Genomic DNA, 24,848 nt, shown 5'->3' on the forward strand with positions numbered 1-24,848 from the left:
GGAAATGAAAAATACTCAAGGCTGACTTCAGGTTACGATTAACTCATTCTTCAAAGAATGGCTGGGGGTAATAGGGGGCGGTTGTGAGGCGAGAGAAAGCTCTATTAAAACAAAACCTTCTGAATTCCAAGGACAGAAACGCTGGCGCATTGTCGCTCACTACGACCATAGGTGCATTAAAAACCGAAAATAGTTCGGCCAGGTGCTGAATAGTAACCGCGATTGTCATGGATTTACTTGGAAGTAACCAAAATAAACGAATAAATGCCTCAAACACCACAAGTGCGTACCGGTTACTACATTTAGCGCAAGGTAGAAGCCCAAACAGTCAATAAGTAGCCTATCCATGGGGCACTCTGACAAAATGGAAGTAGATCTCTCCTCCGGGTATTAGATTTAGGCTTAACCATTTTTCGTTTCTGGCATTGGCTGAGTATTTTCCTTGTGTCGTCATTCAGAGATCGCTAAGTTAGATGTTCTTTAACACACATAAAGAGTTTGTTAATACCGAAATTTCCTCCGCGTAGAGACTGATGAAAATATTTGAAGTTTGCAGGAACCAGTTCCTTCGGAAGATAAATCTGAGTCATCCTGTTATAGCGGGCACAGTAGCGTAAGAGACCTTTACTGATAGAATAACCCGGCAACTGTTTGCCATCCCCAAGCCCTTGCTTCGCATTTTTTAATCGTACATCCTCGTCTTTTTTTCACCTAAATTACGAGTCAGCCAGGGAATCTGTCGCAGAATGCCAGAAACACACACAGACTCCTGGTGAACTTCTCCATCTCAGCCACTTCCGATTCACATTGAAACATGCAGCTGAGAGCGCCAGCCAGTTGGTTGTCGAATCTCTAACATGCTTTACATGAAAACGGAAGGCAAGAATTTTAACTGATGAATGGACAACCCTTCTGTTTTACAGGACCTAGCGAATACCCACGTCACAGCCTGGTTATCCGTTTCCAGTTGAAATAATTTGTATTCAACGTAGAATTTAAGTATCTCGAGTCCGAACAGGACATCCAAGGCCTTCAGTTCATATATTGAGTACTTGGTTTTGTCCGGAGACAGGTACCTCGAAGTAAAGGTCGCTGGTTCAAAATGGTTCAAATGGCTCTGAGCGCTATGGGACTTAACTGCTGAGGTCATCAGTCCCCTAGAACTTAGAACTACTTAAACCTAACTAACCTAAGGACATCACAAACATCCATGCCCGAGTCAGGAATTGAAACCTGCGACAGTAGCGGTCGCTCGGTTCCAGAGTGTAGCGCCTAGAACCGCTCGGCCACAGCGCCGGCAACGGTCACTGGCTTACGCTGAACCTCACACTCTTAAAGTAAAACGGCCATTATTCCTCAAGCATCGGCTTGCAAAATGAATTCACAGTGGAAGTAAGTAACGGGTAAAACAGGGGCTGTAGCAAACGTGAAGTTCAAGGCCTCGAACGCGGACTAATGGATGTTAGTGCACGGAAAAAGTTCATCCTTCCTGCGCAGTTGATTCAGTGGGGAAAAATTAGATATAAACACTGGGAAAAAAATTTACTGACCCTATGAATTTCTGCTCTGGTTTCTATGCAGACTGCGTATCAATCTCTTATTTCTGCAGTCTAGTAACTGTGCAGTCAGTTTTCCAAACAGTATCTTCCACCCACTCTAAAAGTCTTCTCTAGATCAATGAATGGAACAACCTTTTTCCTGTTAATCTTCTTTCTAAGATCACGCCTTTATCTTGTTCTATGTAGCATACGGATGTTACTCAGTATTTGATTTTTTTTTGTATGGACCAAACTTATTTCATTCGGCCTGTTTTGCTCTTTTGTAAGATCCAGTATTTCTTGTGTAACCCATGGCTTCCTTGGGTGGGTATCGGAAAACCCATAGCGGGGCTTCGGGGAAGTGGAGTGCAGCGGGCGGTGTGGCAGGACTTCGGAGAAACGCCCGCGAGTGCGCGGTCGGCTCGGCCAGGCGTCTTGCCAGCGGCGGCGTCTGCAGTGGCCTTCGGCTCGAGAGTTACTGCCTGCGGCTGCCTGCCAAGTGCGAACCCCCTCCGCACCCTGGGCGACGAACACACGCACTCACACTCACCGCGAGATGTCGCAGGCTGAGCTGTTGCACTTCCCGTCCAGCCTCCAGAGCCGCGCTCTGACGGCGGCAGCAGCCGCATTCACACGAGCGACACGTGTCAGGCGACTAGGCTACACCTACATCCACATACATACTCTGCAAGCCGTCAACGGTGCAGGGAGAAGGGCACCCTGCAGCACTGCTTGTCGCTTCCTTTCCTGTTCTACTACCAAACAAACGAGGGAAAGGGACTGTCTACATGCCTCCGTGTGAGCCCTAATTACTCGTTTCTTATCTTCGTCGTCTTTCAGCTATACGTACGGAATGACTGTAATTAAACTTTCAAACACCACTGGTCTGAATGACGTCAAATTGAAACGGAATATTATCGGAGAAGGGGGAAACCGTATGGCAAAAGAAAAATAAATACACTACTGACCATTAAAATTGCTACACCAAGAAGAAATGCGGATGATAAACGGGTATTCATTGGGCAACTATATTATACTAGAACTGACATGTGGTCACATTTTCACGCAATTTGGGTGCATAGATCTTGAGAAATCAGTACCCAGAACAATCACCTCCGACCGTAATAACGGCCTTGGTGCGCCTGGGCATTGAGTCAGACAGAGCTTGAATGGCGTGTACAGGTACAGGTGCCCATGTAGCTTCAACACGATACCACAGTTCATCAAGGGTAGTGACTGGCTTATTGTGACGAGCCAGTTGCTTGGCCACCATTGACCAGACATTTTCAATTGGTGAAAGGTCTGGAGAATGTGCTGGCCAGGGCAGCAGTCGAACATTTTCTGTATCCAGAAAGGCCCGTACAGGACCTGCAACATGTGGTCGAGCATTTTCCTGCTGAAATGTAGGGTTTCGAAGGGATTGAATGAACGGTAGAGCTACGGGTCGTAACACATCTGAAATGTAACATTCACTGTTCAAAGTGCCGTCAATACGAGGTAACCGAGACGTGTAACCAATGGCACCCCATACCATCACGCCGGGTGATACGCCAGTATGGCGATGACGAATACATGCTTCCAATGTGCGTTCACCGCGATGTCACCAAACACGGATGCGACCATCATGATGCTGTAAACAAAACCTGGATTCATCCGGAAAAATGACGTTTTGCCATTCGTGCACCCAAGTTCGTTGTTGAGTACACCATCGCAGCGTCAAGGGTAAACGTAGCCATGGTCTCCGAGCCGATAGTCCATGCTGCTGCAAACGTCGTCTAACTGTTCGTGCAGATGGTTGTTGTCTTGCAAACGTCCCCATCTGTTGACTCAGGGATCGAGACGTGGCTGCACGATCCGTTACAGCCACATGGATAAGATGCCTGTCATCTCGACTGCTAGTGATACGAGGCTGTTGGGATCCAGCACGGCGTTCCGTATTTCCCTCCTGTACCCACCGATTCCATATTCTGCTAATAGTCAATGTATGTCGACCAACGCGAGCAGCAATGTCGTGATACGATACAAACCGCAATCGCGATGGGCAAAAATCTGACCTTTATTAAAGTCGGAAACGTGATGGTACGCGTATCTCCTCCTTGCACGAGGCATCACAACAACGTTTCACCAGGCAATGCCGGTCAACTGATGTTTGCGTATGAGAAATCGATTGGAAACTTTCCTCATGTCAGCACGTTGTGGTGTTGCCACCGGCGCCAACCTTGTGTGAATGCTCTGAAAAGCTCTTCGTTTGCATATCATAGCATCTTCTTCCTGTCGCTTAAATTTCCCGTCTATAGCACGTCATCTTCGTGGTATAGCAATTTTAATGGCCAGTAGTGTAGTTACAAAATGTAGCAATAGATGGCGCTGTAACCATCATAATTTAATAGTGATCGACTAAAAAAGACAAATGATTCATACAACAATGCCTAAGGTGTATGTTTGACGTTAAACAAACTGTACTACCCAGTGTGCATGGGTGTACACGTGTGATACTGTTTGTTACGTAAGCCCATCCACCTCGGCAAGGTCACACCACATCCAATGGGAAAAATTGGTTTTGTTCTGAGGCCATAAACCACATTAAAAGAATCACTAACATCGGTTTCTAACTGTCCTGAGGGCAAAAACCGCATAAAAAGCATCAATCGAAATCAAATCGGATTATTAATTTCCGTGTGACTGGTGCAAAACATGTTCAGTAAGCTGTCCGCCGTTTTCTGCAGCAAATTGAAATAGAGAAACAGCATGTTCCTCAACTGATCGAAGGGTTTCCGGGGTCTCGTTCAGAATGTTTTGCGCAATGCGTGTCTTCAGTGCAATCGGAACCGTGAACACATCTTTCAGATAGCCGCACAGCCAGAAGTACTTCTGCGTGCTCTTGGAAGCCCTACACTATATTAGGCAAGAATACCAGTTTCTTTGGTTCCTCAGTGTATTTCCATGTTGTTTCGGAGGAGGCCTGTGTGGTCTTTCACTTGCTATCTGATTTGCGTCCTGCTTCTGTACTGTGTTCACGACACCCGGCAGTAATGCCGTTTCGTAATCTGCATGCTTCAAGTGTAACGATTTCTTCAGCCGAATTACAGCATATCTAAATCTTTGTAATAGCAATTTGGACTAATCTAAATGTCAGCGTCACTGAATTCAAGTACTTCCTTTGGTTTAATACGACTTCTGTTACATGTTCACATGTCACTGTTGTGTTTAAGGAGCCTGTACAATTTGTCATTCGCTTCCTATGTAAATCTAATTCAAATTCTATATATTACAGAATCTGTTCTGAATTGAAAACATCCTGGACTCGTAAAAGTAAAGCTGTTGTTTATAATTGAAAGGTTTAGGTCCGTTTCATGGATATGTGTAATTTATTTTATTTTAAAATATTGTTATTAACCTCCCGCTTTGCCTATTCCACAGATGTGTACAGTTTGTTTCTTTTTTGATTGTTTTACTTCTTTGTTTTAGTCTTGATATAAAACATTCAACCTTATCTGCTTCACAGACGTGTATAATTTTTTGTTGTTACCAACTTTTGAGCACTAATGGTTTGACTCGAGAGCTTTGATAAGTTTTGAACGTATCGTTGGGTGCGTTTCACGGACAGGTGGAACTTTTTACATTTAAAAATTGTTTTGCATTTTTTATTTGACTGCTCGCCTGACAGACACGTATAGCACCATTTCATCTCTCTGTTACATGAACTTTAGTAAAAATCTTCGTTAAATTCTTGTACGTTTATCAGAAGCTAAATATTTGTTTACAGTGTTACTGATTCTTTTAATCAAACGTTGGCCTGTTGTGGCGAACCAGTTTTACTGGTTTTGATACTTATATGATAGGCCTCTGTGGTAAATAATTTATTAATGTTTAAAATTACTTTATCTGCGCCCAGCACCTTACTATTCACAGAGCGTAGCTCTTTGCCGGTTCTTTCATGCTGAATTCTCTCGACAGTAATTGCCCCTGTTGATACGTAAGGAACTTAAACGGCATAAGATGATCAGTCTCGTGATCATGTTCCACCTGCTGTTTAGTTTCAGTAATAAATGATACAATTTCTGAATACAAGTTATTTATCACACAAGTTCATTTTGCATCCCCTAAAACAGTATAGGTATGATGTCTGTAATCTACCAAAGAGAGTTTGCAATGAAAGAGACAGAATAAATTCATCACTAGATAGTTGTATCGGAGCTTACTTGTTAGATTAGATCAGATTAGGTTACATGTACTTTTCATTCTAATGATCTATACTGAGGAGGTTCTCCAGGATGCTGAACAAGTCAGGAAAACAAGAGTGCACAGTAAACATTAGGCTAAGAAAGAAAAACAGATATACCAGTATACCTTCCACAGTTCGCAAGTGTAATGATTTTGATGGATGTGGAATAAATAAAAGAATCTTAAGCATATTTTCGATTAAAACACAATAAACAACTTGTCATAAAAGATGTGTATGTTCAATACAGTGAAGTCGCACATGGTAATTCTTAGGCTTTTGTAACCATGCATCACGAAATAGAAAAATCCTTTAACGACACTGATTTACAATGATTGCGTTGCTGCATTAAATTTGTACAGACGTCAAATTATACTAATACCTGGATTATTTGATTTTATTAGTAACATATACACGTCAGTTAGCTCTACTAAGAAACTGATCAGTAGAGTGGAAGGAGTTGGCCACCAATAAATCCTTTACGTTCATCTTAAACTGAACTTTATAGTAGTTAAACTTTTTATGGCTACTGGTCAGTTACTGAAATGTGAGTTTCTGAAAAATGGACATATTTTTGGACCAAAGTAAGTGAAGTTAAATATTAGTGGAGATCATGCTTATTTCTAGTGCAGATTCCATCAACTGAGGTTTTGGTTTGAAAATGAAGTGCTTCCGTTGCGTTCCGTTATTTGTTAATTAGTGTGTTCCGTAAGAAAAGTGTAGGGCTTAAATGATTTACTTTAAACAGTCAGGATTCAGTGCGACCCTTGTACGTGCAGTTAACGATTCAGTCGCTCACGAGGCGAGCCGCAGCTAGCAAAACCTTATCTTGTAATGCAGCATAACTGTAATTCCCCCAATTTGACGGAAATTCGAGAATGAGATCATTTCGCGCTTTAGAAAGAGCTGTAACTATATACCCCTCCCTTTCATGTTTTGTTGATGAAAATTCGATAGCACAGTTGTTACTGAATTTCATCTGTTGGAATGGAGAACACAAAACGGTGTTTTGTAGCTTGACTCGCACTGGGAAATTAACAAAAGAGCGAGGTAACTGCTCCACAGAGACGCCTAGCGGAAACCACTTGAACCGACAATTTACAATTGGCACCAAGGTACACTTAGAGTTCCGAGGCGTGAGTCAAAATTCGCCCTAAGTTTCTGTCTTCATTCATGTAGATGAAAAACTCTTGCGAGATAGGATGAGATTTTTGAAACGCCCTGTATTTGCCAGTGGATCGCTACTACCCAAAGAAATTAATCATAATAAGGTGAATAGCAGGGAGGGTATTTCGAGTTCCGGCACCGCTCCTCCCCTTGCCGTGAAGGGGAGCATGCTGAATACACTATTTGGAACCAATCAGGAAGCTCAGTGGAATCCCCTCGCCTCTCTCCGTCATTAAAACGAACGAAATAGCGAAGCACAAGCCGCTTAATCTCTGGCTTCTGACAGCAAGAGAATCCGTTGTGGACGTATTAACCTGCGAGACTACGTTAGTCATTAGTCTCCAATTCACTGCAGCGTCTCGGCACTTGCATTCCTCCCAGAAGTCACTGACATGAGTCACGTCCTCTTATCTGCTCGTCAGTGTTGATCCATGTCATACAAATTCGCCAGCTGAAGGCGCATAGATAACAGTAATGTACACAAGCACTACGACGAAATCCAGTCGTGATGTTCAAAGATTGTTTGCAGGTCACATTTTCGCTTCTATACGTCGACATCACAAATATAAGACGCACTGCTTGTCCATTTTCATTCATAACAGTATGCATTATGCGTTTCAGAGTAGCCTCGGTGTACAAGGTTCTCAGTCGTTTCACTACAAAAATCGCCGACGCACGGATACAGTTTCCATTCTTGAGGTTGTTAAGACAAAGAGCAGAATTTTGTTGGCAAGTAGACGATGTGCGTTGGCGTACAAATTCCTATGTGGTACTTGAGCGGTGCGTGGTTCATGTTCCCGCCATCATGTATTTTACACCCTGTTAACACACTTCCACCTCATTACGTTAATTTAAATTGCTACTGTCTCTGAGTTGTTGCTTTGCCTGAACGTGAGCGGCGTTAGCAGCGCGTATCGATATATCCCCTCTCATAGTATCTTTGCTTGACTGCTATTACTTCCCGGTCATTGTCTGTCGTAAAGAAGCTCGGGTCGCGAGTTCGGGCTGCCAGTCAATTGGAGCGCGTGTGTAGCGCAGTCCGGACCTGCCAGTCGGGGAGCTGCAATGCGGGACTGGAGCAGTCGGTTTGGAGCAGTGAGTCTGCATCGACATGGCTCGCCTGAGCATTGCCGCCACTTATCACTTGAGGCGGTCCACGATCTTGGTGGATCGTCGGTCGGTCGGTCTGTCGTCCTACCGGACGACGTGTTTTGGCTCGCGGAGCGTTCACGAGTCGGCTGTGTGTGTGTGAGCATCGACTTCCGATTTGTCTTCATACGTGTTTAGTTACTGTTGGGTATCGTTCAGGTCTTTGTGCAAGTGTTTGTCAGGTTGTGTGTGTAGTTGGCGTTATTTACACTGACGACAACTTTAGATGTTGTCGGCATTCTGAGGGGAGTCGGTCGGTTGCTGCGGACCAGGAAAGTAATCTCCGCGCGGTGCAGTCGGCTTCTTTGGGTCCGCTGGCGGTTCCTGCGCAGTGGCAGTTCGCGAACTAACGGGTGCAAAGGAACGGTTCACCAAGATGAACGAAAGGACCGAGGAACGAATTCCAAGGAACGATCGATTCATAGTTCACTTCGGTCGCGGCTGTCTACTTACAGTTCACGGGAGCGAGGAACGATCGGTTCATAGTTCACTAGTTCACTTCGGTCGTGGCGGTCACTTGGGCAGTTCTCGTTCCAGCCTCGGTCGCGTGTTCGTCTCAGTCTCGGTCTCCTCCGGCCGCACTCGTCGTTCTTCGCATGACCACCTGTCTCAGTTCCACTGACGACTGTTCCTAGTTAGTTCAGTATCCAGTTGCTCGTTTCGTTCACTGCGCTCGCCTATTTTACATGTGTTCCAAACTGTTCTTGCACTCCACGACCGGTAATCAATAGCTATAGCCGATGTGCGTCGCGTGAGATTTTCGTGTTCTCTTCCCCAGCTCTCTACACATCGTCATCGATTATTTCGCAATTGTTGCTTGCATTAGCTTGTTATTTCTTCACTACCTAATTATTACATGTTTGTCTGTTTGTTGTATCAGCTCGTAACGGGCAACACATCGTCTGTAATTGGCGAGCAGTCTGTACTCGGGGCCGGTTTTCCGTGCACCACCCTGTTATTTCCCTGCAATCAGCCACACAAGGCTACAGTTGTCTAAACGAGAGGTTCTGCAGAATCACAGAAATTACTTCTAAAATTGTATAAGAATTCTGTAATGAATAAAAACTCTATACTCTAGGAGTGAGGCAAGTGCCCTCCATCCTTCAGCCACCTACAATACTAGTTTTCAGTTTTTCATAAGAACCATATACCAAGCACAAATGAACGGTGAACGAGTAAAAATGAACGGGTCTCATAAAAGAACGATCAGCAGTGAGCTAGTTCCCAAGGATGAACGAGTTTGCCCATCTCTAGTCCGATCGCTATGAGCTTCGTCGTTCACCGCCCACGACGTTGAGAAATGGTTTCAAGTACCCAATCCAGGCCCATTCGATGGTTCGCTATTGTGGAGGTTTTCCTGTGAACAACCCGAGTGTTTTTATTGCTGAAATTTAGCCGTCACGCGGTGAAATTAACTGCATTGGTTGACTACAATTCAAGTGCACCAGCGGAATTTTCTCACTTGTGGCCGATAGTGTCTCGGTTACCTGCCTTGGCCACTAACGTAATTTCAGGCAGTGTCTTTTCCTCACCTGTTGTTGCTGTCCAACACGGTGTGTAGTTTTGACAGCTTAATGCATATACGTATTTGATTGTGGATAATGACGCCCATAACATTTTGTGTTTGAATTCTCATGTACCGATTGGTGGCAAGCAAGTCGTTTGTCGGTCGGTCCGTTCCTGTCCCTTGGTTGGGTTCCGACGGATCAAGTGTAGTTGGGCTCACCACATGTCTCACCTAAGTGAACGAGGGCAGACCGACCCCCTGGAGGCTTCTCACTTCTGTTGTCTTTACGGTCTGTTTATAATCTATCATAACCAATGATTAAAAAAAATTCTTGATTTTACTGTGTTTTATGTAAGTTTGAATTCCCGCAAGTGGATATTTGCTGAAAGGTTATTGCCGTTGTGTTGTATTTTCTTTTAATCTGCTATCAGCTACTTAAAAGTTAAGGCTTATGGTTGTATTTTCTTAATAATTTTGGAAAATTAATTGTGGGCCTTCAGCTTTGGAACCCTATTCTTAAAATTACCTTTCAAGCTTAAACATTGCTGCCCTCTGCCTCTGACAAAATGATTTTTTTTTGCTATTTTAATTGCATTTTTGTCTTGTTAGTTTTTAAGATTTCTTGTTTGGAGGCCTTCAGCTGTAAAAGAATTGTGTTTTGAATCTCGTAATTGTAAAAGTTCAGCTATATGCCTCTTTGGTTGTAAATGTGTTATTAAATTACAAAAACTACAATTTTAAGGTGAAACTGACCCCAACCTTATTTAGCCCTTTCTACAATCTTATTCATCTGTTTGCCCAGCGGGTTTAGCGGGCGTTTCAGTACACTATGTAAAAATTAATTTGTATACACTATCTGATCAAACGTATACGGATATCACAATCTAATACGGAATTGACCTCCAGATGCCACTAAAGGCGGACCCGCCATAGAGAGCCTGTATAGGGAGTTGTGGCCAACAGGACGATACGGCGGCCATTTTTCTGCCAAACTGCGGGCGGGACTTTTGAATGGCCAGTAGTGGAGTAGTGGAGTACATGCGAACCGAATCAAAAGCACAAGACAATATGGCGAAATCATTCGTTAAATGCCTTTGTTTATAAGAATAATGTGTTATAATAATTTTCACACAGCCAATTTACAGTTCTGTTTTCAAATTTAACTATGTATATTGCAAGTTGTTTTGTATGTAGTAAAAAGCAAAAACGACCTACTTCGCATAGATAAGAGTACTTGGTTGGTTTCCACAAGGCTCCTGTTTGATTTATGTCAGACCTGTCGACTGCGACTGCCCACTGCTTTTGTCTTTCTACATGGCTTGGAAATGCGAACATGCGAAATCCACCTTCGCCTCTATTGCAACAACCAAATGCAGCACAATCTGGCATCGTTTACGAACGTGTGCAGAACGAATTACAGATTTCAAAAACAATACTGTACAATTACTAACGTGTTTACTTCAAACATGTAGGCCTACCGACTTCATCACAATACGCTTCATTATTTCAACTCGTATTTAAGATCGCAAACCCTAAGTACTAAAAACGATATACAACTAAATCGAACATGCATGCACAGCGCATAACAAGTCTCTCAATAATTCAGATACCTTTTAATCGTTTCCAAAAGTCGTCTGAACTTCAATTCAACTCAAAAGCACGGCGAACATAGGAAGCGCGACAGACGTTCGACGCCATTTTTCTGCCAAAGCTAATCAACCAGTCACGGGCAACTTCACCTGTGGCCACTCTCCCTGTATAAAGGCTCTCTAACCCGCCAGTATGAAGGGACTTGAGGAATATTGTATTGTGAGCAGAGAAGCAGTAACGGCAGAATGGGTTAGTTAGCAGAGCTCTATTACTTCGAATGTGGACGATCATGCCTGTCACGTGAGTAACAAATACACCAGGGGACATTTCAATCCTACTAAACTGCCCGAATCGACTATTGGTGACGTTGTTGTAAAGTGGAAACCCGAAGGAACAACCACAGCTAATCGTAGACCAGGCAGACCTTACGCAGTAATGTCCAACTAGCACTATGATTGGGGGTACTGAGTTAAAAATGATGAATTTGAAATGGTCAAGCAGATCCTCAAAGCGAAACATTTCTGCCGTCAATACTAAACCACGTGTCAGATGGTGTAAATGGCGGCGCCACTGGACGGTGCATGACTGGAGACGAGTGATTTCGAGTGATGAATCACGACTACACTCTGTGACGGTCCGATGAAAGAGAACGCTCCCTGCCATCATGTGTAGAAAATGGTTCAAATGGCTCTGAGCACTATGGGACTTACCATCTGAGGTCATCAGTCCCCTAGAACTTAGAACTACTTAAACCTAGCTAACCTAAGGACATCACACACATCTATGCCCGCGGCAGGATTCGAGCGTGTGACCGTAGCGGTCGCGCGACTCCATACTGAAGCGCCTAGAACCGCTCGGCCACAACGTTTCAGAGGTTAGCCAACACCCTTTTCAGTAGGTGGTCATAACGTTTTGGTTATCAGTGTAAATCTTGGTTCTTCTCACGGTCAATGACCGTTTGCGATGTATCAGACTCAAAAAATCCGTTCCTTGCAATCCCCTTCGCAATGTCGGCTCTGAAACTGGTCGAGATTGAGCTGCATTCACCGACAATAGCAATTCCTTTTCGGCTTGAAACTGATTGGCACTCTTCTCCGGTCCCTGTCTGTCAGGATATTCTTACGACCACCGTTCTTAAGCCTTATTACACGGGTGCGAGCGATACAGTATTGATCGTAGACACGTCGGACGGTTGGTGGTGCGTTGATACATCGACAAACTGGGCAACTTCATTCATGGTGCTGCCATAAGTATGTCCCAACACAATAACGCCTTTCTCCAATTCTGTCATCTCTCCCCATCGATCTTTCTTACTGTGCTGCTGCCATAAACCGACTGGCACGTACAAACCACTGTACTACCACGTCTTACGCCAGTGATGGAGGGTCAGATGTTCGCCTTGTTCCAATTCTATCCGTCTACTGCGCTTCAAATCGGCCAGTGTGCTCCCTTAGCGAGATGATTAATATTTTGTTCGGTGACTTTATATTACAAGTACGTGCTGAAAAGGAATGTCTCCGAATTTTTTTTATGTAAAAACCCTTAAAGCATTTGGCCCCCTGTAATTAGGTCTTAAAACTCTATTAATTTTTTTGTTTGAGTACCCGTTCTTTTCTTTACAGCAGACCAAAGGACAAGGATGATACACAGCAATGGAAGAACACGGTGTCTTTACATTAGTAAGGTTACAGATCGAATCCGCAAAATTTTACTGAAACATAAAATGAAACCGGTATTCAAACCTACCAGAAAAATAGGACAAGTACTTCGTTCTGTTATAGATAGAAGACCACCATTATCGTCTAGCGGTGTGTATAAAATTCCGTGTACTTGTGGCAAGGTCTACATTGATACTACGAAAAGAAGTGTGAATACGAGGGTAAAGGAGCAGAAAAGTCTTTGCGACTGGGAAAAATAGAGAAATCGGCCGTTGCGGAACATGCACCTCAGTCAGGTGACCATGTAGTTAAGCTTTCCGAAACTACATTTTTAAGTGCTACCACGAACTATTACCCACGACTGTATGGGGAGGCTATTGAAATTTATAAACATGAATATAATTTTAATAGCAAAGAAGAGGCCTTGAAATTAAGCGAGATATGGACAGTGGCGTTACATTATCGATAAGTGATTTTTATCTATGACTATTATCGACAGTTACATTTTATCTTTGACTAGTTTTCTCTCTGCTACGATGTGCAACTAGACCACGCCCACTTTCCTCGGTATTTAGGCCGCTCTCCGACGCCCGACTCGTCAGTCGGCAGGACTCAGCAGGGCCAGCCATACCTCTGAAGATGTCCAACTTAGTATTGGACGAAACGTTAGGAATAGAAGAATTCCATGGACCACGGGCATATAACCCGGAAGAATTATCAACAACACACTTTGCATTGTCCTGCAAATAGATGCCTTAGTGGCGAGGGAAAAGAAACAAACTGCGTGTAGGTCTGGACATGGTATCCAAGTGTAGATGCATTCATGTTTTGATCCACTGTGCCTTCCTTAATGACGAGATCACACAGGGAATGCCACGAAAACATTCCCCAAACCATAACGCTCCATCCTATGGTCGGGGCTGTTGCAGGGCCGTACAAGCCAACAGCCGTCTTGTTGACGGAGCATAAAACGTGACTCATCTGAAAAGGCTACCTGTCACCACTCAGTGATCGTCCAGGTGTGGTCACTGTGTGCAAATACCAACCTTCGTCGCCGACGAACAGCAGTCAGCATGGGTGCATCAACCAGGCGCCGGCAGCGGAGCCCCATACGCATAAACCTTCACAGGTTCACTGGTTTCCTGGTTCATTTGGCTGGACAGCTGCTTAACAATTGCACATCTATTCGCCCGTACACATCCCCGCAACCGTCGTTCAGTCGTGTCATCTGTGGCCTGTCGTGCACAACAGTTGTCTCGGCGCTGGTTTTGGGCAGCGCCATTTTGCCATGCACGACATACTATAACCACAGCGGCAAGCGAACAGTTTACAAACTTAGCTGTTTCGGTAATGCTTCAACCATTAGCCCGAAAACTAATGATTATGTCCATTGGGTCGTCAGTGAAATCGCTGCGTTTCCACAGTACAATAAGGACTGAACTGGAACTTTTCCATATAACCCCCCCCCCCCCCCCCCCCCCCTCACCCACGACACGTTTTTTATACCCTCCACTGTTAGAGCTGCCACTGCCGTCTGTCAGTGGTTATTGCACTTTGACATTGAACACACATGGTCACATTAATTCGACTGGACTGTATGCAAAACTCAAAATTTTTTTAGAAGATTAGGCCAGGGTTATTGATAGGACGTTTATTATGCGAGGGTTGGAACTTTAATAGTGGCAACTATTTATTTACAGTTCATACAAAATAGATACGTGTTTCAAAGTTTTACTGACCTTCAAAGTAGTCACCAGGATTGTGTATAACCCGCTGCCAGCGATGTGTAAGTCATAGGATAGTCTTAGCAGTGCCAGTTGTGTTGTTGACAGCTCGAGCGGTGCGGTCTATTGCCCGAGAAATTTGCAACAGTTTTGAAGCGAATGTCGTGAAGTGCTTCCTTCAGTTTACAAATCTAGTTGAACTCACGAGGGCTTCATTCAGGGGAGTGTAGTAGGTGGTATGGCACTTAGCAGCCCCATCAGTCAAACAAGACAGTAACAGCTTGCACTGTACATGCTTCAGCATTATCCTACAAAATGATGGTCAGGTCCTGTTGAAAGTGTCATGATTTCTGTCTCTATGCTGTTCATGTTTTGGAGCACAACCTACGACCAGCTCAGAGACATAAGTGATGACACTTTCAGCAGGACCTGACCATCATTTTGCAGCACAATACTCAGTCACGTACAAATGGCTCTGAGCATTATGGGACTTAACTGCTGAGGTCATCAGTCCCCTAGAACTCAGAACTACTTAAACCTAACTAACCTAAGGACGTCACACACATCCATGCTCGAGGCAGGATTCGCACCTGCGACCGCAGCGGTCGCGCGGTTCCAGACTGTAGCGCCTAGAACAGCTCGGCCACTCCGACCAGCTCAATCACGTACAGTGCAAGCTGTTACTGATTTGTTTGACTGATTGTCCTGCTAAGTGCTGTTATCACCTACTGCACTCCCCTGACTTAAGCCCTCGTAAGTCCAACTCGATTTCTGAACTGAAGGAAACATTTCACGGCATTCGCTTCAAAACTGCTGCAAATTCGTCGGACAGTATCCTACGACTTCAACATCGCTAGCAACGGGTTATATACAATACTGGTGACTACTTTGAAGGTCAGTAAAACTTTGAAACACGTATCTATTTTGTACGATTACTTTTTTATTTCGCGTTTCCTTAGTCTGCCGCCGTAGCTCTGTAGTCCTCGCAGATGACTGCTATGCGGAAGGACCGAGGTCCGATTGACGTTACTACCAAGGACTTTTCGTCGGTGAGATGCAGTCAGCATCGTGATCCCAACTGAAGACCGACTTCATTGAGAAGTAGCCGTTCCGAGGTACGAAAAGTCGGCAAAAAGACCGTAAGAGAACGGCGTGCTGACCAATTCTACTCCATACCGCACCCAGATGACGCCACATGGCAGAGGATGACGTCACTTGGGCCTTCGATGCCTGGATGAGAAGTTCGTTTGTCTCGCAGAGTTGCGTGATTGACTATACTCTTCTGTCCGTTTGAATTCATTGTGTCATTCGCAGCGTCAGACGCAGTTGCATTACATCGCTAAGTCGGAAATGGACTCAGATTCCACGCAGTTCACCCAAGCGTTGTCCGCTGGATCTCGGCTCGGTGCGTCGTTGCACGGCGCATCTAGCCTGGGCAGGCTGGCCGTCGGCGGTCCTATAGCCCGCCAACCAACAGGTTGTACCGGTATCCGCGCAGGCACTTGCCCCACCAGGTACGTTGACCGGTCCTGCATTAGCACCTGTGGTTTGCTGTTATTTTTTGTTTCGTTCTTTTTCTAACCTGCGATTTGGAGCCAAACAGTCAAGAGAGCCGCAGGCCAGCCAGGTGGTGTGTTCAGCGACTTGTGGCAAGTTTAGGTCCTAAATTACTGTTTTTCATCCTTCTCGGATGCAAGTCGCTCTTCCTCATTTTTGAAACGAAGACGACGCCAGAGAGATAAGTTAGTTCTGTTCCGCCTTCTTCATTAAAACAACACAATAAAGATTTGCTCAAATGGCTCTGAGCACTATGCGACTTAACATCTGAGATCATCAGTCCCCTAGAACTTAGAACTACTTAAACCTAACTAACCTAAGGACATCACACACATCCATGCCCGAGGCAGGATGCGAACCTGCGACAGTAGCGGTCGCGCGGTTCCAGACTGTAGCGCCTAGAACCGCTCGGCCACACCGGCCGGCCAACGATTTGTTCCGCCACCACATAAGAACGACATTGTAGTTTGACGATCTATTCGAGTGGCTATTATGTTAAAAACCAATGCTAACATAAATCGACTTCTCAGTGCTGTGTTAAAATAGGAAGTAAATGAAATTAACGTAAAGAACATTGTAATTTCATAAAGTCTTATCTGTTACTAACATTACTACCCCCACAGCTATTGTCAGCAGCTCGTGGTCGGGCGTTATCGCTTCCCGCGCCCGGGTTTCCGGGTTCGATTCCCCGCGGGGTCAGAGATTTTCACTGCCTCGTGAAGACTGGGTGTTGTGTGATGTCCTTAGGTTAGTTAGGTTTAAGTGGTTCTAAGTTCTAGGGGACTGATGACCATAGATGTTAAGTCCCATAGTGCTGAGAGCCATTTCTTTGAACCCACAGCTATTTTATGCTCCAGAGCTAAAATATTCGATATCATCAGAACTAATGCACGAGATTTCCACAAACAGTACTTAAGTTGGTCAGGAATGGTACACGAGGAATAGTAACGATGTAACAATGAATAGTAACCATTTTCAACACGATACTGATCTGGATAAAGAGACCTACAAGAGAACTCTACGAACAGCCAGAGACGACTACAAACAACATCAGGAACAGAGGAGTAAAGTTCTACGTACACGTAAATAGGATGAACGACAACAGATTGCCTAAGAAAATTTTTAACGTAAGGACGACTAATACAGTGAAAACCAATGGCGTAAAAGAAAGCATGGAATACCTCATGAAACCAAACATCTCCGTAGAAGACTCGACAGACAGGAAAAGTACAGAGAAAAGATCAGGGGACAGAAATTTCGGCAAATATATGTGAGTTTTTCAAAGGAAGTTATATTTTCAGATCAGGGTCCCAGCAAACAAGAAATAAGGCACAGAACAACACAAGCTAAACAAGGAGTCAGTAAGCTAACTTACATCCTTTCCATAGAGAAAATCAACAAAAAGACAAAAGAAAGCATTTGTTTATATGCAGCAGACTTCTGGCAAATAACAAAACAAGTTGAGAAGAGTTGAAGCCGTACAAATGGAATTTTTAATAAGACGTAGAACTTCAAGGCGAGAGAAGATCCTAAATAAACAAATGAGGGGGCCAATGACAACTTTCACGTACATCTCTGGAAAGGAGGAAAAATGGCACTTGGAATGGCATGGGCGTGTGATGAGATGAGGGAAAGGACGATGGCCGGAAAAGGTACTATGTTGGCAACTTCCGTACAAGAGAAAAAGAGAAAGACTCTGTGCAGAGTGGAAAAATCAAGTGGGGGAGGACATGCAACGAAGATCTTTGAAAGAAGATTTATACAAGGATCGAAAAAAATGTGTTTGTGTCATAATTTTCTAGTCGTTGCACCAACTTATGAGACTTGATTTTTTTCTAATGATGCTGTCTGTTTCAGTTTAGTCAGTTCAAATGCATGTGTTTGTGTGACATTCATTGCTGCACTCGCTAATCCGTCCTCACCGTCGATGACAACTGTTCCCGACTGCCGCCAAACAGAAATATATTCCATTTGTTGACTAATTCTATTGCTAATGTCGTGTTTTTGCGTCTCCAGCCGAGTTCACGATTCTATTTTTATCCATAAAATGTGGTAGGTCGAAAACACAGCATCAGAAATTAAGCGTGCACGATTTATTTTCTTATCTTCTTCACGCTTGGTGCCTAAAATATATTGATGAAGTTTGCTTGTTGTGATGGATGACTGCAAAGTACAATGTCTAAAGACATCCAAACCCATTCGCACCAATAACTAAAGGACTCTCTCCGCTACAGTGATTAAAGGGGAAAAGGGGAACCCGAACTCCATAGATAAAGTTGTTCAGGGGAATTTTTTGAGAATTTTGGTACAAGGGACCCGTGGCTGCTATGGATCGTTACGAAGAAATTCCGCTTCTATTGATTTTTTACCTTCATTTATCTTACGATCTGTATCTGTACCACATTAGGAATTTACTCAATGCAGTAAATATCGAGATTATGCGCTGCGTGTTCTGTTTGGGAAAAAAACTTGATAGACAACAGTAACGCCTTCTTTGCTCAAGCTAGGATTCAGAACTGCTCTGTTTCGACTTTGGTTCGTTTTTACGTCAGTGTTACTTGTGCATCAATAATGGTACTTAGTAGTTTAGGTGGGTTAACTGATGTTAAGATAGCCGATATGCACTTTGGGTACGGACTCACTAAATACTGGGTGACCGTTACTGAACTATACGAAATAAAATCGTTATAACTTCTGAATGGTTTGCGTTAGGTCGTCGAAACTGCACGTTGGCTGCTGTGCTTGATGGGAATTAGTATCTGCTTGCATGGTTTAGTTTAGCAACAAAGCCCACTTTCATTTGGATAGGTTCATCAATAAGCAAAATTGGCGTATTTGGGGGACGGAGAATCCGCATTTTGCGATCGAAAAGTCTCTTCACCCTCAGCGGATTACTATGTGGTGTGCAGTGTCCAGTCACGGAATAATCGGTGCGATATTCCTTGATGGCAGGGTGAATACTCAACGTTGTATGAAGGTTTTGGAAGATGGTTTCATCTCAGTTATCCAAAGTGACCCTGATTTCGACAATATGCAGTTCAGGCAAGTCGGAGCTCGAACCCATCGAACCAGGAGAGTGTATGATGTCCTGGAGGAGCACTTTGGGGACCGCATTCTGGCTCTGGGATACCCAGAGGCCACTAGCATGGGCCTCGATTAGCCGCCATATTCTCCGGATCTGAACACATGCGACTCCTTTTTAATGGGCTATATTACATAAGGTGTACAGCAATAAGCCCAAAATATTGCTGAGCTGAAAACAGTCATTCAACATCAATGTTCGCGCACTTCAGCGGGTCATGCACAATTTCGCCAATCGTCTGCGCCACATCATCGCCAATGATGGCAGGCACATCGTACATGTCATAACCTAAATCCGAATATTTGTAGCGACGTTTACATCCTGAATAAAGTGTGTTCACGCAATAGTTTGTAGCTAACTTACGTTTTTTTGTGTAGTTCAGTAATCGTCACCCTGTACAATGGAATGGTGACGAAACCACGTTGTGTTGAGCGGTCTGTACAGAGACAGCAACTCCATCATAGCGCTATATCTGCAGAGGATGGTGAAATACCTGAAACCATAGGAAACAAATCGCCATGCCTAATACTGTGTAGAAAAACCGTGGACATTCAAAGTAGCTTCCAGTCACCTCGGAATGGATAAGTACAGGTGCTGTATGCTCCACAAAATTTCGGGCGAACTGCAGGATGTTTGAAACTTCCTGCCACAATATTTCGGCGCAGAGTCATCTGGCCATCTTCAGGTGATATTGGCGAAAACTCCCTGGGCTCTGGTATTTAAGGCCCCTCCGGCACATGCGTAGTGGATTCACCTGGCGTTGCGCGTGCGCTACTTGAGCGCGTTCGATTCTGCTGAGCCGCGCTCCCCATCGATAGTAGGAGTAATCCATTTAACTACAGACCTATATCATTGACGTCGGTTTGCGGTAGGGTTTTGGAGCATATACTGTATTCAAACATTATGAATCACCTCGAAGGGAACGATCTATTGACACGTAATCAGCATGGCTTCAGAAAACATCGCTCTTGTGCAACGCAGCTAGCTCTTTATTCGCACGAAGTAATGGCCGCTATCGACAGGGGATCTCAAGTTGATTCCGTATTTCTAGATTTCCGGAAAGCTTTTGACACCGTTCCTCACAAGCGACTTCTAATCAAGCTGCGGAGCTATGGGGTATCGTCTCAGTTGTGCGACTGGATTCGTGATTTCCTGTCAGGAAGGTCGCAGTTCGTAGTAATAGACGGCAAATCATCGAGTAAAACTGAAGTGATATCAGGTGTTCCCCAGGGAAGCGTCCTGGGACCTCTACTGTTCCTGATCTATATAAATGACTTGGGTGACAATCTGAGCAGTTCTCTTAGACTGTTCGCAGATGATGCTGTAATTTACCGTCTAGTAAGGTCATCCGAAGACCAGTATCAGCTGCAAAGCGATTTAGAAAAGATTGCTGCATGGTGTGTCAGGTGGCAGTTGACGCTAAATAACGAAAAGTGTGAGATGATCCACATGAGTTCCAAAAGAAATCCGTTGGAATTCGATTACTCGATAAATAGTACAATTCTCAAGGCTGTCAATTCAACTAAGTACCTGGGTGTTAAAATTACGAACAACTTCAGTTGGAAGGACCACATAGATAATATTGTCGGAAAGGCGAGCCAAAGGTTGCGTTTCATTGGCAGGACACTTAGAAGATGCAACAAGTCCACTAAAGAGACAGCTTACACTACACTCGTTCGTCCTCTGTTAGAATATTGCTGCGCGGTGTGGGATCCTTACCAGGCTGGATTGACGGAGGACATCGAAAGGGTGCAAAAAAGGGCAGCTCGTTTTGTATTATCGCGTTATAGGGGAGAGAGTGTGGCAGGTATGATACACGAGTTGGGATGGAAGTCATTACAGCATAGACGTTTTTCGTCGCGGCGAGAGCTTTTTACGAAATTTCAGTCACCAACTTTCTCTTCCGAATGCGAAAATATTTTGTTGAGCCCAACCTACATAGGTAGGAATGATCGTCAAAATAAAATAAGAGAAATCAGAGCTCGAACAGAAAGGTTTAGGTGTTCGTTTTTCCCGCTCGCTGTTCGGGAGTGGAATAGTAGAGAGATAGTATGATTGTGGTTCGATGAACCCTCTGCCAAGCACTTAAATGTGAATTGCAGAGTAGTCATGTAGATGTAGATGTAGATGTAGATATCAGTTCGATTGTCTTCCTTCGGTTCCAGATCTACGTCGGCTACGGAGGACACGAAGATTTTCGACGATTGGATTCCATGCCGAATTCAACGGATAACCGCCGTCGCGATTAATAAGACTCATTGTCAGATAGCCGTATTTCCACGGATTCATTACTAACAAAACTCCAAAAGTTAGACGTATGCGCCACAATTTTTGTCTCATTGTAATTCATGGCAGCACCAGTGGAAATATAGCGTTCGGTGATGGTAGACTTACAATGCTGAAGAAGGCGAGTATGCCGCTAATGTTCTTCTATCCCATCCTGCACAGTACGCGTCGTTTGTCCTATATAAGATTTGCCGCATTCACACGGAATCCTGTAAATACCTGCCTTGCGCAGCTGTAGGTCGTCTTAGAGAGATCCCAACAGCGAAAGGTTGGTTTCACTTCATATTTTGTTAGTATTCAGCCTATTTGCAGTGAAATATTACCAATATATGGTAAATAGGTAGTCGTTTTAAAGGCCTTTTCCTCTTTTTTGTTCTGTCGTTTACAGGTCCGCAGCGCTCTCTCCACTTGCTGGGACGAGTACCCATTCTTCAGAAATACAATCTGCAGGTGCTCCAGTTCCGTTTGCAAACTATCGGTGTCAGAGATAACGATGTCTTCAAAACACCCATCTTTTTTGCCGGATGGTGGCAACTAGCGGCTTGCAAGTATTGGTCTGCGTGAGCGGGCTTTCTATATGTTATTTTACGTCATGTATGTTATGTTAACCAGGGACCTAGAAACGACGGAGAGACTCCGTCCCCGCCGCAGCCGCAGTGGCCCGCAACTCCAGGATGACTACCGCAGTCCACTTCACCCCTCCGCCGCCCCACGCCGAACCCAGCGTTATTGTGCGGTTCGGCCCCCGGTGGACCCCCCCAGGGAACGTCTCATACCAGATGAGTGTAACCCTTATGGTAGAGTAATGGTGGTGTATGCGTACGTGGAGAACTTGTTTGAGCAGCAGTCGCCGACATAGTGTAGCTGAGGCGGTATAAGGGTAACCAGCCCGCATTTGCCGAGGCAGATGGAAAACCGCCTAAAAACCATCCACAGAGCGCCGGTCGGATTCGTGCCGGGGACCGGCGCTCTTTCCCGACCGTAAAGCCGTGCGTTAGACCGCATGGCCAGGGCTTTCTATGTACCGAGTGAGTAAGTGTGCTATCGCTCTTACGTCGCACCAGTACGTCTAAAAAGGCAGGCAGCCCTCCTCCTCTAACTCCATATATTATCTTGTATGGTGTTTAGATGTTGGAGGAACTCCATACATGAAAATATAAAATTTACTATGGAGTTAGAGGACGAGGGCTGCCTGCCGTTTTTTGAAGTATTGGTGCGACGTAAGAGCGATAGCACACTTGGTCACTCGGAATATGGAAAGCCCACTCACGCAGACCTTTACTTGCAGGCCGCTAGTTGCCTCCATCCGGCACAAACGATGGTTGTTTTGAAGACATTGATTCACCGAGCCCACGTTATCTCTGACACCGATAGTTTGCAAACGAAACTGGAGCACCTGCAGATTGTATCTCTGAAGAATAGGTACTCGTCCCAGCAAGTGGAGAGAGCGCTGCAGACCTGTAAACGACAGAACAAAGAAGAGGAAAAGGCCTTTAAAACGACTGCCTACTTACCATATATGGTAATATTTCACCGCTAATAGGCAGGATACTAAGAAAATATAAAGTGAATGCAATCTTTCGCCCTCCTGCAAAAATTTCGCCGCTGTTGGGATCTGTCAAAACGACCCTGCGCAAGGCAGGTGTTTACAGGATTCCGTGCGAACGCGGCAAATCTTATATGGGACAAACGACGCGTACTGTGCAGGATGGCACTGTAGAACATCAGCGGCATACTCGCCTTCTTCAGCCTTGTAAGTCTGCCATCGTCGAACATTGTATTTATACTGGTCATGTCATGAATTACAATGAGACAAAAACTGTGGCCCATACGTCTAACTTTTGGAGTTCTATTATTAATGAATCCGTGGAAATACGGCTGTCTGACAATGAGTCTGTTATTAATGGTGACGGCGGTTACCAATTGAATTCGGCGTGGAATCCAATCGTCGAAAATCTTCGTGTCCTCCGTAGCCGGCGTAGGTCTATGATGGATCCACAAGAAGACAATCGAATTGATATCGATGTAGCGAGTTTTTCATCACGGAGGGCGCGCGGCGCAGCAGAATCGAACGCGCTCAAGTAGTGAACGTGCAACGCCAAGTGAATCCACTATGCATGTGCCGGAGGGGCCTTAAACACCAGAGCTCAGGGAGTTTACGCCAGTATCACCTGAAGATGGCCAGAAGACTCTGCGCCGAAATACTGTGGCAGGAGTGGAACAATATTTACGCCGGGAAAGTTTTAATCTGACACCAGGTCCTGTATGGTCGTCAACCATTATTTCTGAAAAACAGTGGTAAGTTCAAGTAGACATGATGGAGGTGAATAGCAATCACGCGCCGTTTTCTCTAAAGACTCAATAATATTTAGATCTGCTGATTATGGTGGCCATGGAGACGCGACGATTTATCCTGGTGCTCACAAAACCATCCCTGGACGATGTGAGCTGCATGTACACGGACCCTGTCGTCTTGAACCACAAGAGGAACGTGATCAACCAAAATGGTCACGTAATCCACGGCATTGATGCGAAATTGCAGAGTAACCAAGAGGCCTCTGGAATACCATGTTATGGCTCCCCAAATCATCACCGAACGCCCGCCACGTACCAAGGACATTGCACAGGTGCCGTCCGTGATCAAATACAACAGCCTAACACGCAGACTTGTCAGGCATCTGCATTTACGTTCAGGCTTGCATTTCCAGCGCTGTTTCCATATTTTTGTCTACTCACTACTCTGCAATCCAGGTTTAAGTGCTCGGCAGGGGCACGGAACTACTCTCGGACTATTTCTCGACCGTTCCACTCTCAATCGAGCAAGGGAAAAACCAATACTTAAATCTTTCGGTGCAAGTTCTGATTTATGTTTTTTTTTTTTCCCGGTGATCATTTGTCTCGATGTAGGCGGGGATCGACAAAATACTTTCGCATTCGGAGGAAAGGTCGGTGATAGATATTTCACAAAAATGTTTTGACGCAACGAAGAACGCTTTTATTTTAGTGATTCCCTCCCCAACTCCATAATCATATCCATACAGTCTTCCTGCTATTCCTCGATAGTATAAAACGAGCTTCCCTTCTTTGAACTTCGTGAATCCTGTTTGGTAAGGATTCCATACCGCGCACCTATACTCAAGAAGAAGACGGAGCAGGCAATCTCTCTAGTACATGTTTTGCATCTCCAACGTTTTCTGCCAATAAAACTCAGTCTTTGATTCGTCTTCCGCTCAAAATGTCCTATGTGACGATTCCAATTTATGTTATTTGTAATTGTAATACTTACGTATTTAGATAATTCAGTAACATTTAAATTTGTGTGATTTATCGTGTAATCTAAATTTTACGCAATTTCTTTAGAACTCATT

The sequence above is a fragment of the Schistocerca gregaria genome, chromosome 5 (genome assembly GCF_023897955.1).
Source record: "Schistocerca gregaria isolate iqSchGreg1 chromosome 5, iqSchGreg1.2, whole genome shotgun sequence".
Lineage (NCBI taxonomy): Eukaryota > Metazoa > Arthropoda > Insecta > Orthoptera > Acrididae > Schistocerca > Schistocerca gregaria.